Source organism: Bradysia coprophila, unplaced genomic scaffold (assembly GCF_014529535.1).
Source record: "Bradysia coprophila strain Holo2 unplaced genomic scaffold, BU_Bcop_v1 contig_24, whole genome shotgun sequence".
NCBI lineage: Eukaryota > Metazoa > Arthropoda > Insecta > Diptera > Sciaridae > Bradysia > Bradysia coprophila.
In genome coordinates this window covers 219604-238103 of record NW_023503501.1, presented here as the reverse complement: position 1 = coordinate 238103, position 18500 = coordinate 219604, and the positions used below count along the sequence as shown (strand labels likewise).

General features: G+C 34.0%; 1 protein-coding gene and 1 long non-coding RNA gene across 2 annotated transcripts in view; one reads left to right on the top strand and one right to left on the bottom strand.

The window, feature by feature from the left end:
• Positions 1–18500, bottom strand: part of LOC119077594 (zinc finger protein basonuclin-2) — a 160152-nt gene that overhangs the window by 126199 nt on the left and 15453 nt on the right. The gene's annotated exons all lie outside the window — the stretch shown is intronic.
• LOC119077596 lies at positions 127–11672 on the top strand. The gene is made up of 3 exons (XR_005087835.1): positions 127–313; positions 4826–4830; positions 11662–11672. It is a non-coding gene; the product is annotated as an uncharacterized LOC119077596 (long non-coding RNA).

The following is an 18500-nucleotide window of genomic DNA, read 5'->3' as shown; positions in this document are numbered from 1 at the left end:
AAGGCTTAAATATTGGACCCGTATCTTTTTTTAGAATTTTAAAAAATAGTTTAGGCATGGGGAGCAAGTCATTTGTACAAATGTACGAATGCGTTGGTTAGAAGAGTAAAAAAGATGTATACCATCATTCTCCTCTCTTCTAACCAACGCTTTCGTACATTTGTACAAATGCCTCGCTCCCCATGCCTAAACTATTTTTTAAAATTCTAAAAAAAGATACGGATCCAATATTTAAGCCTTCCGGACCAGAAAAACACCTCATTAGCCCAATATCCCATATTGCCCGGAGTCAGAGCAGGCCTAATAGTATATAGTATATATAGTGGTCGGTGTTAGAAACATTGTGCTCCAAAAACTTTGATTAAATGGTGGTGTAGCTCGGTGGAGTGATATACAAGTTTTATATTTATAATTGCTTGCCACGATTTACTGAATGGCTTACCAGGGATATAGTACTTTAAGTGGTGAATCATTAGAGTTTGTGACTATTCATCAAATAAACGAACCATGTCCTTTTCACTGACTGTTGACTCAATAGACCATTATCCTCAAGTTGTAAAAGTGTTATCAGCTCCTCCAACCTTCATTTCATCCCGATCTTTTTTATTCTTCAAATTATATTACAAAAACAAAAATTGACAACCACTTCATTACACGTGCTTCCAGCTTATAATTTGCAGCTTGAATACATCAAAAAGAGAAGCAAAAAAAGTAGCCTTATCGTCGACAACATCATGTTTTGCATTTAAGCAACGTATTAACAATATTAATTATTCATTTTCAGTTATCTGTTTAATGTCACAATTTATCATTTTAATAATAAATTATCATTCGACTTGCTGTAGGTAGTTCGGCCATAATACTACACTCATTCTGGATTTACATATACTATACTCAATCATGAATGAGTTATTTTCCAATATATAAAATTGCTTTTTAATAACATCAATATTTTATCAATTTTTTGGATTATAATATTTAATAAACGCCGAACGTCCATTTAATATACTCCACCGTTTCACAAAACATAAGTACTTAACAGATTAACGACGACATTATATGAAATGTCGTTTATCATCATCAAAATAATAATAACAATAATAACCAACAATGTCGGTGGGATAATTTTATCATGAAATGTTTGCTTATTTGGAAAGAGGAACCAACCCAAAAATAAATTTGAATGATAACCAAATTCCAGCAGAGAATTTTGTTTTTTTTTGTCTAATGCTATATTTCTGGACAAGAACATTTATAATTACAATAATATACTTGAATCATTTAAATTATTGACGGTCCCTAACGTGCCAATAAATTTCTGAAAACAGCTCTTCGTCGTTAAGGTTTTGCTGCATCAAATTGGTTTTTAAAGCAGTTAATCTGGAGCAATTGATAATGTGATCGGATGTTTGTTCGGTTAAAATGCACAACGGACATAGTGGGGAACTTTTGACGCCAATTCGGTTCAAGTGTTTGCATAACAAATCCATGAATTGCTCCTTGCTTCAATTGACTGACGAGTAACAACATTTTCCGCCAGTGTCTTTTTAATTGAATTTTTTGCCATTCTAAATTTTCTCATGTTTGCTCGTCGCTTCTTCTGTGTTGTAACACATTCATTTGCAGATTCAAGTCATATTTTGTATGTAAATCTTGAATTTTGTGGAAAAATGAGACTTTCGATCGTAGGGTGTTGTTCATAGGTTTGATGTTGTTCCAAAGGCAGTTCGAGATTCGTCGAATTCTCTCAAACAATTTTAAGGCTGCTTCTTCGCAGAACAATTCAATTGGCTTGACATTGCTGAACATTTCCATCGCAGTAATGGGAGTTGATTTAATACCTCCAGTTATGATTCGAAGTGCTTTATTTTGCACAATTTCCAGTCTTTTTATTTGTGATTTACTTGCACAAATCAACAGTTCGCTGCCATTCCTCAGCACTGGTAAAATGAACGATTTGTATGTTAGAAAAATAGTACAGATCTATTCATTGTTAGACCTTCTCACCCAGGAGAGGGATCACGGCATCAGTTCTATTTTCTCAGTTCTATCTCAACTCTACCAATAGAGTACGGTTCGCATTTCACTAAAAGATGTCGTTGCAACCGAGTCAATGTAGACAGAAAAATCATCAATTTTTTACTCATGACGTGATTACTGTTCCGGAGTCACATGTTATAAAGTGGCATTTTATTTGGTTGAAATTCGTCGAATGAAAAATTAATTGTTTTTCTGTTTCATTGGCGTTGTTGAATGCAGCGACATCTTTCAGTGAAATAATGAATCGAACCTCAATCGCCAGATTTAACATAGAATTGATGAGGACAGTGAACTGATGTCATAATCCTTCTCCTGTCTTGTCGGGCGATCTGAAGCAATAGACAAAATATTTTTTACGGTCTAAGCTGCATGAGCCAGTCCGGGCCTAGTGTCTTACGGTTTTTTTTTCATACGAGCCTAACAACAGACTTTTTAAAATTATGGTCACACTGACACTGTTCAGAAAAATCCACCTTGTTGACATCGTTACCAACATCACGTCATATTTTAGCTGCAAATCGCAAAAAGTGCATTGCAAAATGTTTTCTGATGTTGAAGTTATTGTGGTCGGTCAGTGCCGTCTTTTCCCAATGGACTTGGACACTTTGGGCAATTGCCCGTTTTTTTGAGTAAACTAAGGCATGCAACAATATGGAATTTTGGCGCCGAGAAAAAACACTTGTGGCGCAAATTCCAAAATAGCCATTGGCGATAGCAATCTAAAAGAGGCACTGTTTGTGGACTGTAATTATTCCCACAGTAATTCAGTATTACATAAAGGCCTCATTGAATTCAAGTCATTGCCGAGTGAAGTGAAGAACGAGAAGAGGGGAGGAGTTTTTAATAGTAAATTCAGGAGTTATTTGAAGGACGTCAGCATAAATTTGTGATTTTTAAGGGGAGACGAAAGTTGATTAGAAATTGACTAAGAAGTGTGACCTTTATTTCTGTGATTTTATGTGAATTGTAATTAAAATAGCAAATTAGCTATATACATGATTATCTTATCTTACATAAATTTCGTCTAACAAATGATAATCTAGATTCTGTGTTTTAACATTTCCTTACACATCGCATGCGGCTATTAAGTATTTAGAAAAAACAACGAAAATAGAGAATCTAAATTTTCAATTGTTAGACAAAATTCTGTAAAAATCAAACCACAACAACTTCGTACCCCTCTCAGTCCTTATCTCTTTAATACTGAAATGTTAATGTCCCTACCCATCTGAAAAGGCTCCGTCAAAGCAAATTACTCCGCTAAAACATATTGCTTACATAAACTAAATTAGATACACAGTATAGTCGCATCGAGTTATGCGTAAAATATGTTCGACAAAAAACACTTGTTGTTCGCATAGATAATTGTTGTAAGCATAAAGTTAAAAGGCATTATCCTATACACATTTCTCTCAATGTTCAATGTGGTTCACTCGGAACGAGTAATAGTAAATTACCTGTATAAAACACCTGAACTATAATAAATAACCAGTTTTAAAGACCACATGTTATAAATAATTGATACGATGCATCATACAATGAAAACACCATACATAAGTATACGTGAAACCGTAGCAAAAGATTCGAGATAATATTCACACGGTCACTTAGGGTCATAACAGTCAGTCGGATTTTTTTTTGTCACGAAACAGAAAAAGACAATTCAAATTGGTTATTAAACATAATTATTGATTGAATGGAGAGAAGAAGCATACAAAAAAAAATTGTGTTAAAAACCTTCACTTTGAACGGTTGAAGAAGAACCACTTTTCTGTTTGCCATATTATAGAGCTACCGGTAGAGTTACAGCAACTCAAGACGATATTAAAAACTTTTTTTATCTCTCTTTGTATATACATCAAAAGCAGCATCTACATCACGAAATATGTTTGAAGATAATGCCATGATTTAAATTGTAAATTGATGTTCAAGGGCAACCGTAAACTTCGTATCGAGATTCATAGTGTTTTCATCCCCTTTGTTCGATCCGCCAAGATGAAATGCAAAACAGCACATGATATGATTCACCGCGCGCATTTAATTTGACATAATATTAGAGTCTTAAGAAACGGAACATTTTGCTTCTCATACAACGTATAATTCGTTCCAACAGCAGCACAATATTATTCTGGTCAAAAATTACCATTTTTTTTAGAGAATAAAAATTAAAGTCACTGTTCCACGATTATTATTCAAATGCGGCCTTAATTTGTCTCATAATTTATGATTTCAAATCCACTGTACTGATATTAACTATACATCGCGCATATTTTTGTATAACCTCCGAATCACTCACCGAAAACACCACAAATGACTTCTTTAAGAAAATGTGCGACGAATTGTGACGTCATGAATATTCATTCAAGTTTCTACAATCTACAATGTCTTGTCTTGTGGACGATACACATACAATATTTTATGAAATGAAATTGTGTCTTTCCGAATGAGAAATATAAAAAATAAAAATTTCAAAATTTGCATAAAAACACTGGAGCTGAGATCTTTATCGTTGGATTAGTTTGCATTTATAACATGTCATTTAGTCATTTATTGTCTCCGAGACTTCCTCTCTCTCGGTAGACTATTTTGGATTCGGAATAATTGTATAAATGAATCGTGAATTTGTATTCTGTTCAGTGGGAATAAACTTAAACAAGAATTGTCTTTTAATGAAGTCATTCAATGCAAGGAGTCCATTGTCTTCGTATTCAAATCATTTTCAAGTTTTTACGAAATGTTGTAAAAGATTGTCATGGAAATATTTTGGAATAAACCTACGATCTAGCATCAGTTATATTTGGAGAATTATTGGAGCCAAAGAGCAAGACGTATCGAATTTTGAGACTTGTAAAGTTTAGGCTCTGCGTTTACGGAAAATGTAGACTATCGAAAACTATTTTCCAGGCATACGTCATGGAATGTTGTGTGTCCTTGGCTCACCAACCAGCACCGGTTGCAGAGTCTCCACTGGCTTCGTGGGCGACGTAGATACGCTTAAAAATTCCATTCAGAAATGATAAAAAAATTGGTTACATATAGGTCACTGACCGGAACATGCCAGGTGCGCTGGTATTACTTGAATTCTTCTACAAACTCACACCACAAGCTAAATATAATCAACTGTCTATCAGAAAATATGAGGAAAAGTCGGAAAAGACCTGCGATGGGAGGCAATCTTTGTGAGGACACTTTCTAGACCATCGGCACCTTCGGCAGTTTTGTAGAATTTTCAATGCTCAATAGTCTAATATAAATTCTTTTTCAAACAGGCCTTACTCCGTTAAAATCGAAGTTGTATTCGGCACGACTTCTTCAGTGAAGAATGACGCTCATAAGTCAACCCTATTCCTCATCACTAAAATACAACATAAAATCTTACCTACCGTACGGTGGTAGCACAATCTATCTTTGATTTGTTTGTAAACACTAATCAAACTATGACTTAATTTTGATCAAGCTGTAACTCTAAATGTGTCTTGCCCTTAAAAACCCGAATTTACTATGACAAGTTACACTATATGCTTTGAAGCGTTCGAGATAAGATAATCCCAAATTGACTACAAAAACTATACATGTTTTTTATGCAGCACGCGACCTTTAATTCAATAACCGAGAAAAAAAAGTTCTTTTTTTACATTTTCCAACATCATCTACAAATCGTTTTGGTTGAATAATCTCCCAGTTCAGTTTTACGATTATTTTTCAGTGTGTCTGTTTTTCTTTAATATGTTAAAAGGCACTTTAAACATTTTTGTATCAATTCAAATATTGAAGCGCGATATATGTAATGCCATGTGATAGCTTCAAAAAAAAATCTTTTTTTTTTCGTTTACTCGTTGGCTTACAAAATATATATAAAACGAGCACTGGAAAGTGTGTTTTCTGAATCGTCGTGTCTGCATAGAGAGTATTATAAATCAAACATCAAAAATACCTCAAGTGTGACGCTAAAATCTTTTAATTCCGTTTCTATATCAAAAATAACTCTTTATTGGATTGACGATGACCAGAAGAAGTTCTCTTTAATAATGTCTTTTCGGTTGATCGAAAGTCAAGTGGCTGTTCGTTCGTAATCTATTTTTGTCATTTTGAAATACACAGAGGATATTACTGAATTTTCATCGCACACCCTCTACTCGCATGGAATATTAATGCAATCTCATATGTTGCAGTGTTCAGTGAAAAATAAATTAATAAGAAACTTAAATGGATGGGCTGTATCGATGACAGTTGTAGCGAAGTTACTGTAAGAAAACGAAATTAATTTCATTGATTTGTAAGAGATGACGAACAAAGGGAGCACCTGTTCGTATACATTCATACAAGCGATAACTTTAACAGTGATGTTACCGATAAAACTCTAATGAGCAAATGGCCCGCTATAATCTATGTTCAGCTGATGGACAGTCTAGGGCAGCTTGAAAAGTTAGAGAATAAATTCGGAACTTCCCGTTGAGAATTATTTAAACTGACGCTGGGCGGGACGTACCTTGTTTTGTTAAGCTCAAATACCGTATAGTATTTGTGTCTCTGCTTTTGAATAGTTTTCGTGAGCTCGGAGAATCTTTCTCATTCCACTAAAATCTTCCACTTTCCCAGTGGAATCAAGAAGAAGCTAGAGGCTTGCTAGAGCTCTCCAAAGCTTTCCAAAGTCCACAACCGAAAAATTTACAAATGCTGGTTAGTACTTCAATGAATACGAGCAGGTATACCCACACAAGCGAGCGTAAATGAGTGTCAATGTAATTATGTATAGTAGAGGTTCCACTCCATACAAAACACAATTGCATAGAGCATTTTGTGACAAAGGTCTGAAAATTTGACCATAGGTAAATATGGACTTCGAGAGTCTAATGCGATGTGGAGCCCAAAATTTTAGCCCCTCCCTTCTCCTCACACCTCTTTAAAGTTTACGGTGCAGAGGTACGTATGATGAATTATTGTGCAGCCGCCATAACTCCTACCATAGCTATATATAGCTCAAATGAAAGAGGAAAGTCCAAAGTTTTTTTGACACACTTTGGTTTTCCAAATTTTCCATTTTCATTGGACTTTTCCGAGCTTTTCCGAAATGTCAGAAAAAAAGTTGAGTTTCAAAATGAGATAACTCGTGAAATTTAATTTTCACAAAGAAACGATGTTCAGAAGGTTCAGTAATTAAAAAGTCAACTAGAAAAAGCTAAGCACTAATTCGGTATTCATAGAATGTATACAGCACCGAGTCACCAAAAACGCCTATGTGCTCTGACTTCTCATTCCTTAACTATTCAACCGAAGCTTCTTTTGCATGAATGTACTTGCAGAAAAAAACCAAGAAAGCATCCCAAAAGAAACAAACAAAACCGACCGATAAAATACATATGTGTCATTCGTTGCCCGCAACTGATAACAGAAGTAAATACCTTTAACATCATGAATACAAAGAAGTAATAATTCCACATATTTTCAACCTACCTCAAAATGCTAAGTTCATTTTTATGCACCTGAATTGAATGCGACACCTCATTTTTTTCTGTGTTCATTTTCTCACCGTAGCATTTACGGTTTGGAAGGGAACAGCGAAGAGGAGCCTTTATCTTTTCACATGAAATCTATCTTTTTGATCGAAAACATCGTTTTCACATTAACTTTAGGTCGATTGCGAGCAAATTTTTATGCACATTTTATGGCAAAGAGGAATATATACCCACCGAGCATGGATGGCATGTAATTTTACGTATGCTATATAGAAATGTGCAAGCTTTTGCACGAGTAAATTAAAAGACATTTATGCACTTTTAACATGAAGAGATAAGAAATAAATGTGTGTGCATACCACCAATAATTATATAATGCAGTTTACGTGTGTCCACTGGTAGTTGGATGGTGTATTATTGTATGAAATGTGAACAATTCGTGTATAGAGATAAATGTCATAATTTATCAATTATAGGCGCATTTTACGATTTAAATTCAAATAAATTTTATTGATAGAGAATCCAGAGAATCTGATTCTGACGAAATAAAACCTACCATAGACGGAGATGTTTTGTAATTCAATTTTTTTTTATTTGGCGCTTTTATGTACACGATAACAGATCGGTCGTATAAATGTTACATTTAGATAATTTTATTGAGACATTAATATACCATTTAGCATTTTATGTTCAACGAAGATTTCGTTTTTATTTCTTCAACTTTCGAGTTCACGAACACATTTTTCCGAACCAATTTTCCGTCATCGTTCAGATGCGCTCAATGCTTGATGTTTAACAAGCAGATAAATTACCTCAGTCTGTCATTCAATTTGTCACCCAACTAATTATTTGCTTTTAACCTAATGTCAACCTTCGATTAGTATAAAAATTCCGAAATGACAGACTAACCACATTGTGCACAGAGTCACTTCGTAAATTACGTTAAATGTGTTTGAGTGACTTAACTTATATATCGTGTGTGGTTAAAAACCGGAAAGTTACGTGATGGGTTTTGTCAGTTTTAAACGACAGTTGTTTGTTCAATGATATGGAAATGCTGTTTAGAAACTAAAGCTCAAATGTAACAGATTTTCGTAAAATTCTATTACATTTATCGTACGTTTCGTCGGAGAATTACTAATGTCAGCGCTCCGTTTTTTTATGAACCAACTTCACTGCAATGACATTTCATGGGTATTTTTACCAGAGTGAAGTTATTTCAGAAAGAAATAGAACGCAAAGAATGAAGTACTGAAGGACTCTAAAGGCTAATGGATGTTTCCTATAGATCTGATTGAGGAGGACTCACTTTCCTTGCCTTGGAACTGATGAAGAGTGATTTAATTGTTCACTGACTGAACGTATCAGTCATTGTAACGAATAAAATGCTAACACGCATCTTTCTAGTTTATATATTGTTCGCGTGCGGGTATTTATTGTTGTCGCAGTTCGGTATAATTTTCATATTGAATCTAATTTATGTTTACTGTTTTTTTTAGAGAGACAAAATTTATTTATGTCCGACCACTTATAATTATATTTTTTCACAGTCGATGAGTTTGTCATTTTTTTTTCTTCTTAAAATTTTTGTTTAATGCATTCAAAACCGTATGATGTTTTTGCGGTTGTTTGATCGTTAATCTCCTGACTATGAATTTATCACATTGAAGATTATATATTTGGTTGTACGTAATACGTGGTTATGTCTTTAATTTTTTTTGGTATGACTTTATTGGAATTTTTCTAACAAAACGTGATAATTAATAAGATGTTTGGAAAAGTGAAATAGAATTCCTATCATCTACTTTCGTTTGATCAAAATGAAACTTTAACAGACGTCCAAAATTTTAATTTTCACAAACTGCTGGAACATCGTAGAAATCGATTGTCTAGTTTCAATTGAAACTATTTTTGATACAAGTACTTTTGACAGATTGAAATGAAATCTTTTTTACATGAGCGGATGTGATAAACCTTACTTTTCCACTCAAAAAGGCATAAGTCACAATTGTTGACAGTTCGGGTGAGAAAATGTCTATTTTCTCCCCTCTTGTTCTGGCTGTCACATTTGTTTTTGTTGCGATAAATGGTATAACAAATTGATGTTTTTGTTGTGTAGAGAAAATGGGAAATCACACTTCGCACATTATGAAAAACGTTATGTTCATTTCTGAAAGAAACTATTACTTCACTTGTTTTAACTGGTATGTTGCAGTGCCTATTTTCAAAATTTATTTCACGAATTTCATTAAATTCGCAAAATTTCACGAATTTCACGAAATTTCAGGAATTTCACGAAATTTCACGAATTTCACTAAATTTCACGAATTTCACGAAATTTCACGAATTTCATGAAAATTTCACTAAAAATAGGCACTGGTATGTTGCTATAAAGACGACGTTAGATTCAGTTAATTATTTAAGTTTCTCGACGTCGTTGTCGATTACACTATAATGCATCGTTTTGCCAATATTCAAATCAGATGTTAACACCTAGCGATCCGAGCTCCGGTACCATTAATATTTATTGAATTTTTGATTCGACATCGCATTCGAATTAATAAGTATATGGAATTACGTAAGAACTCTCAGTACTTTATTCTTACGTATCACTTGCGTCATTTGCTTTTACGTACCTCTCACGTTACAATTATACAACACTGGTATCGAGCTTAAAATAATTGATACCAAAAGATATTACCATCTTACCATTATCGTACCATCTCATTCCGTAATCCAACAAAAAGTATGAAAAGACTGAACCTTATACAATTATTGTAAAATTTTCGTAAAAGAAACTTTATCACGACGGGGGCAGTAAAACTTATTATATTTTCCTCATTCCATAAAATCCCAGCGTCAATAACATTTTTTTTTTTTTAAATAAACCCAGCGTCATTTCAGAAGTATGCACATTCTCCTTTCAATAAAACGAAAGAAAAAAAAAACTTTAAAAATAAAAAAGTCTTTAAAAATTTTTCCTTCAAGTACAACCATTTCTGGTGCTATGATGTAGTAATGGTGCCATAACTTTTATGTCCTCTTTGCCATAGTCCCGCCTTTACGTAATGTACTTTTGTTATTTTGAACCGAGACCCAGTGCTTGATTCATTTATTTTATGTAGCTGAAATAGTATACACACAACATCGGTATGTATATCCATGGAGTATAAGTAATTATTACGGCATTCGGTGTACTTTTCTCTTGTTGTCTATGCATTATAAGTAAAATCGTATAAATCTTGGTTAAGAGCTTGCTGGTCGTAGATCACAATGTCCATTAAAACTTTCTTTACCTATTACCATCTAATGGAAAATGAGCAAACAGGGATATTTATCGTAGAATGGATTGCAGATTTTTTTTTTTGTGATAGCGATAGCATCGGTCTTGGTTTAGTTTTTATATTATATCAAGTCATAAGATGGTACTATATAATACGTGGAGTGTCGCAGATGCGAATAACTTTCAATGATAATTAACATAACATTATGACCAATTGTGGATCAAAAGTTCGGAATGGTTATCAATGGGCTACAGACGAAATAATACTCGAAACTGGTCGCATTCGGTCTCACCGAAAACCTGACCTGATTTTGGCCGAAACTGAACTAAGATTTCACCTAAGACCCGAATCTGACTCGATCTTAAAATGGCATTTTTGTGTTAAAAATTAAAAATTTTCTCAATTGCATACAGTTTGTTCCACTTTAAGTAAACACAATTTTACACTTTTCAGAATAATTGTAAGTCATCGATGTTCCCAGTCAATTTAGTAATTCTTAGTTTATGATATTTTGGCGCAAAATTTGATTTTGCCAAGGCACTTTCAAATTTGGCGCGAAAACATCATTAAATGGAAATTGACTGGAAGCATCTATGACTTCTAAAGAATCTTAACTATGTTCAGAACTAAATAAAAGCCGATAAAGCACACTGTAATCCATAACTTGGAGGGAAGGGGACCTTAAATTGAACCATTTTTCAACGAAAAACGAGTATGGAACGGAGAAGGAGTCTAGTTGCTCTAGTTACTAGAGTGAAAAATGTATAAAATAATATTTAATGAAATAGGTTCATTTTTATTATCCAAATTCAATTTTCTCCATCTATTTTTATCTGTATAATTACAGTATTCGAACAATACAGGGTCATTAACACGGAAAGTTTGTACAAACACTCACCCACATATTGTGTGAAACATATTGATAGAGCTGCCGAGAAAAGATAGAACGAAAATAAAAACAGAAGAGTTCAATATCGATTTTCTTACCCTTAATTTACTTCATCAAAACATATTCGTTGAAAACGTTTGCAGCATAGCACATATAGCTGATGTATAGCCGTTTTACACTTAATACTTAATACGTGCGGTGTTATCTGCACAATAGTGAATGTTTGTATATACATGTCGGTTCTTTGTATCAGAAACTATGACTTCAAATTGTTGAAAGCGTTTCGTTAAGATAGGTAGATGTTCGAAATCATCTCTCCTACTATACGATACAATCAATTAATTGGAAGAATTTTAAAAGAAATTCGGTTTGGAGTTGCTTTCGCGAGCTTGAACTGGATTTTATTAAATTTTCTAATGGAAATCGGACATAAATGCAATAAAAATATATTCAAGTGTTTTGTCCCTGATGTAGCTGCGAAATTTTTAGATATGATGTCAAGTTTAATTGGTAAACCGTATTGGGGCTTCAATTTTTTGATAAATTTACCAAATGCACGGAAAACCGAAAAATCAACATGAAATCAACATGAAATAGATATGTGTGTCGACTTTAGGTCACCGTTTGCGATAGCCACCGTTTGCCTCCATGGATCATTTAAATTATAATTTTTATATTTTTCAGTGCTGTCAGTAGGTTTAATTCATCAAAAACTCCACAAAAATGTAATTTACGAAATGAAATAATTCTGCCTGTTTTATTGGGTGTCTATTCAGGGTGTAGAGCACTTCATAAAATGCATTTTTATCGAGTTATTTATGATTTGAAGCACTAAAAAATGTGGACGTTTTTCCATGACTCCTAAAGCTGACCATTACCAATGTTAGATCGACTGCATCGGCTGAAATGCTTTTGAACTTAAACAAATGGAGGAAAATGTAGACCATAACCAAATCTAGATTTTTCTTCATTTGGCCAAAAATGAGCCATCATGGATTCATGGTGAAAAATCGATTTAAAGAATGTCTTGGCCAGAAATATGTCAGTAAGTTTTATGATTCTTTATCTTTTATCATACTAGTCGCGATTTTGCGGGAACCTTCTTTTGGAAAGAACAATTCCCAACATTTTCCCAAATGAAGAACAGTTCCGATTATCTTTTCATTAACACTAAACAAAATCGTTGCTACTGTTGTTTTGAGCGAGAATAAGCGATTATTTCATCTTCATCCGTAAGTTGTAGGATTGGGAATAGGATGGAGCATTCAGGATTAGTAAAATCATAAGAACTTACATCTGTTCACCTCAAAAATGCTGTAAATCCAGTCTAAAACCGAAAAAGCTTGATAAAAGCGAAAGTAATCCTCTGTTCACGTCAAAAATGCTATAAATACACCAGAAAACCAAAAAAAACTTGATTGAAGTAAAGAAATCCGGGATTACTCGGATTGGTAACGGGGTGGAGCATTCAGGATTGAAAGAATAGTATATTTCAACATACCCCAATACACACAAGATGTGTGTGCACGCGCGGGCGAAGCCCAAGCGAAAACACACATCGAGTGTGTATTGGGGTATTTTGAAAGATATTTTTCTGTAATAGTGAGAGTGTGTTGGTGCATTCCTTCCCAACCGTTACTTTCCTTCTCGACCGTTTACTTTCCCTACCAACCGATTCATATCATAGCTCACCAATACACTCTCACGTGTACAGAAAATTATAGTATCTACTTACTTATAAGTATTATGACACTCCGACCACATTTTAGAAACAAACAAATCGAAAAGAACCACTTTACAGTTAATAGAATATGGAAAACTTGACATACAAAAATGAAATTTTGCTACTCACAGTTTCCAGGCTCGTATCTGCGGTCCCTTTGAAAAGGACCGGCTAGATCTGAAAGTGCTAGTCCTTTGCTTTCCAAAGAGTCTTATTTCAATAAAATATGTTTCGATTTGGACAATTGAGGTCAAAGTTAGCAGTTTTTTGAGATTGTGGATTTGAGCATTATTTCACAGGACTATCAATGATTGACGCCGTCGGCAAGTCGATCTCTTCTCTCACTTCATCAAACAATATTTTCATGGACAATGGTGATCGAAAATTTAATTTCCTAACAAATGATTTTGATTTTTAAATTTCGTATCTCAAAAGACCGACTCGAAGGCAGTGCCATCGCTGATTTTTGCGATAGAGACGTTAACAATTTCCACAATCTATAGCTAGGACATTTTTCCAGTCCCAGAAAAAAGTTCTTCCTTAAAATATCGGCAATGAATCAGGCATTCGATCAAAGCAAACTCTATCAGAAAAAATGGTTTTTTAACGGAGATATTCGAGTTTAAAGTTGTACACCAAACCGGTTATTTTACCGCTATTACCGGTTCGTGATACCCACAAAAAAATTTAGTTCCACAATTTTAACCCCTCTATCATATCCCATTCTTCAAGACTGTTTTAGGATTGATGCACTACAGCCGTCCGAAGATATTGTGTAGCCGATTGACGCACAGATCTAGACTGAGACTGTCCCGTAGCCGATATAACGGTAAAAATGTAAATAACTTTTGTTTGTGCAAAACATAGCCGAAAATCAATAAAAATTTATTTAATTAAATTGTAAAATACTTTACGGTTTGCCTATTGATGTGTTTATTTTGATATTTAAACATTTTTTTTTGTTTGAAACAACCAAAAACCATGTTAATTACATTTGAAGTATACGCACAACCAAATAATAACGTCAGTATCAGGAGAAATTTACTTTTCGGGATGTGATTAAAAGTGAACTCATTTGTAACAAATTCGTTCTTTGATGTTAATCAGATTCATATTGTTTGGGCTGGAAAATACTCTGTTTGTTCCATGTTATGTGTATGTGTGTGCTTGAATAATCAATGTTGTGGTACCGAGATGTGTACACAGCATGTATATTTCATAATGACGTTAACTGAATGAACATTATAATACCCCGGGAACCCACACCCTCCTTCTACCAGAGCGTTTATTGTTTTTGCTTTTACATTTACGTTACATTACTCGGCGATTATCATGTTATTGCACAGAAATGGGGAATCATTTTTAGATTCATCTCTTCGGTAATTAATTTTGAAATTATTGTACAATAATTCTAGATGCACTTAAGGTATTTGGAGTGGAATTTATGTGTATTTGGTATTTCTGACATTCGATTCGAGTCAAATCATATCAGAATGTTAGAAACATCAAATGATTATTATTTGCGAATGATGAACAGTAATTTGAATTATATTCGATCGTAACACACCATCAAAATCTGATGCTATGGAAATAGTTTATAGTTTCAGGGCAATGTCTTATTGTCTTACTGTCCAAAACAGAGATAAGCAAGTACCATGATGTGTGTTATCGACAGCGACTATAGTAATGGTATTATAAACAAGAGGCTAAGAGACAACGTACGCTCAGTAACGAATTAGATTTTAGTCGTTGTGTGAAATCGATTCATGGCATCCTAACTCTTGAGCATGTATAGCTACATCATCATATGATTTCGTAGCTTTAACTCAGTATAAGGGCCAAGGTTTTGTAACTCAGATCTGAAAATCGTAAAATTTTATCAGCTTTTTCTGCTTGTGTTGCTTGACTAGGAACCAGAAACACAACAACCATTCAAATAATTGTCAGTAACTATAGATGAGGTATCATAACTAAGAAAACCATTTTTACAGACGAAGTGACTATTTGCACTTAAGTGCAAATAGTCTTTTTTTACACTATTTGCACTTAAGTGTAATTAGTGTTTTAATACACTATTTGCACTTAAGTGCAAATAGTATTCTAATGCACTAATTACACTTAAGTGCAAATAGTGTAAAAGAAGACTATTTGCACTTAAATTCATCGATTGTTCATCTTTTTTGATCCAATTTTAATTTGATAACTGGGTCTCAAGGCGATACTTTCATGAAGGCGACATCCACTTCTTCATTTAATCTTATTGTAAAGAGGTTACAGGAGCTTACATAGCCTCTTCTTCGCTATTCGCACACTGTAAGGTAAAAAACATGAATCCAGATATTATTTTTAGGACAGAATTCGCTCAGAAACTGAAAATATATGGAGAGATGATGATATAAATGACCAGAAAATGATCTTGTCAGAAAAATTATGTAATGGTAGCTTTCGAAACCAAATAATATTAATGTATTCATTCAGTCTTTATATCAGAATATTAATTAGATCAAATAGTCAGCTTATATTAACCTTTTATGAATCGTATGGTTGAGGTGTTTGTTTTGTTCCTAATTCATCCTTCTACAGATTGTGTGAGGGAGGAGTTTTCTTTAATACAACTAAATTCATCCTTCTACAAACTTTGCAATAAAAGAGTTTTGTTTGGTCTTACCGAATTCGTCCTTCTCCATCTACATGCTGAGTAAGGGTGTAGTTTGGTTTGTTATAACTGAATTCAGCCTTGTACAAACTGTTAAGGAAGGATTTTGGCTTGTTCCTACTGAATTCATCCTTCTACAAACTTTGCAATGAAAGAGTTTTGTTTGGTCCTACCAAATTCGTCCTTCTCCATCTACATACTGCGTAGGGATGTTGTTTCGTTTGTTCCAACTGAATTCATCCTTCTACAAACTGTTAAGAAAGGATTTTGGCTTGTTCCTACTGAATTCATACTTCTACAAATTGTATTAGGAAGGTGTCTGTTTGATCAACTGAATTCATCCTTCTACAAATTGAAGCGGATATTCCAGCTAATTTGTGACTTTTCGAAATATTTTCACCAAATGTTAACAGATTGCGGTAAACTTTTTTTCCCTGAAAGCTGTTGGCCAGACGCGTAGTGTTAGGTCAGTGGCCCAAATTCTCAGGGAGATACCACCATTAAAGTGTGTGCATTTTTTTAGCTAATTTGTGAAAAGACGCGTAGTTTGACACCAATATGAGGTCATTATAGGCATAAAGTCTCGGGGAGATATGACCAAAAAATGTTTGTTTGGTTTTAGCTAAATTTCGACATTTCGAGATGTTCCCACTAAATCTCTAACGATGCCGAAATTACTACATTGAAAAGTTACTGCATATTACGTCACGAAAAGAATAGCTTTGGGTTGATCAGGTTGGGTGAGTGAAGTAAGTGAAAGCAGCTTCCCAGTGGTGATAAGTGACGTCCTCGAATTTTACCTCGCCGATGTTATCTCGAAAAATTTTGTAACAATTTTTTTAAACGGTTTTGAGCCAACATTTTGACATTAGGTTATTTTGTTCGACCTTGACAAAAGGCTACTTCCTCAAAAAGTGCGAATAGTGAAGAAGAGGCACAATGTGCGAATAGTCTCTTCTTGGATCAGCAATTATGGTCAATAGAGAGAATCGTAAGGATACGTACTTTTCGGTCATGTGCAATGTGCATTAATAAGTTAATTTTTTTCCCATACTTAAATTGAAGTTAATTATAATGTTCTAATACACTATTTGCACTTAAGTTAAATTAGGAAAAAGACTATTTGACCTTCCAGAGGTTAGCAGTCGCTATGGAACACGATCTTTCAACTCTTTCATCATTCAAATCCAATCCATTAAATAACTCGGGATAAAAAAAAAGTCTCGTTTTCGTGTCTTCATTGACTTCGGCTTCGCCTCTAGTCATGTAAATTGCTGTTGTCTATCTATCGAAAATACGACCACATAAAAGAAGTTAGAATAGTTAGAATCTCAAATATATTTCTTGGATTTTTCGACTAGGTCGACCGACTTGTAGAATTAGAGACCTAATTATACGATATTCGTTGAAATATTAGATAAAACTGCGTTGTGCATAATAGATCTCATGTAATAGAGTTCACGTAAAATATTTTATTTAAAAAAATGTACCAACTATGTCGGGTCAGCATTGCCTCACCATATGAATAACAAATCGAAAATCGGGCGAGAATAAAACACATCAATCTACATAATATTCAGCTGATGGTAACTCAATCTCAGTTCGTTATTGTTTACTCGGAAAAATGTGTTCGTATCAAAAAAATTTCTAATTGAAAATCCACATTTACAATGTTCAACAACAAATAATTGAACACGTAACCAATCAATAGTGAAATCACATTCATTTAAATTCGATTAAGAATTGTGTAATTTCATCAACTCATCATTATAAAATACCATCGTTTCTTGCATGTTATGTGATCACGCTTTTTGCGTTTATTGTTTTTATTTTTACTCATTTTTTTTGTTCCGATGCTCCAAAGCAATAAGTATACAAAAACGATATGTAAGTCACAATAAAAACAAAATTGAGAATGTCTTTAAGAGGCAAAAAAAGGCATGTAAAATAAAATTTCCTGACATGTGCCACAGAACTACGGCATTGTCATTATGTCGTGACAAGTTTTTGTGTCCCTTAGGGTTCAACAAGCCATCAATTTGTCATACAGAGTTTCCAAGAAGAGCTTACATATATGTTTAGCCTCAATTATGCTTTTTATCATATTCTCCATATTAGACGTGGAACTCTTCTTTATACCCGAACCTACTAAAACGATGTTCTCGGTGGTTTCGATGATTTTGGCGATACATTAGAAACATGAAATTGGACGAAACGCACTGCAAACCCTAGCACTAGAGCAGATATTTTTTAGTATGTTACGTCACTGCTTGTAAATATTTGTTTAGGCAAGTGTGAGGTTTGCGGAACAAGCCGAAGGCGAGTGGAGTAATCACATGTGCCTAAACAAGCAGTGACGTAACACATTTTACATGTTTGTGGACGGTAAGTGCATTTTCCCTGTCACAAACAGTGATGTAAAGTGAACTTTACCGTGCATAAGCATGTAAAA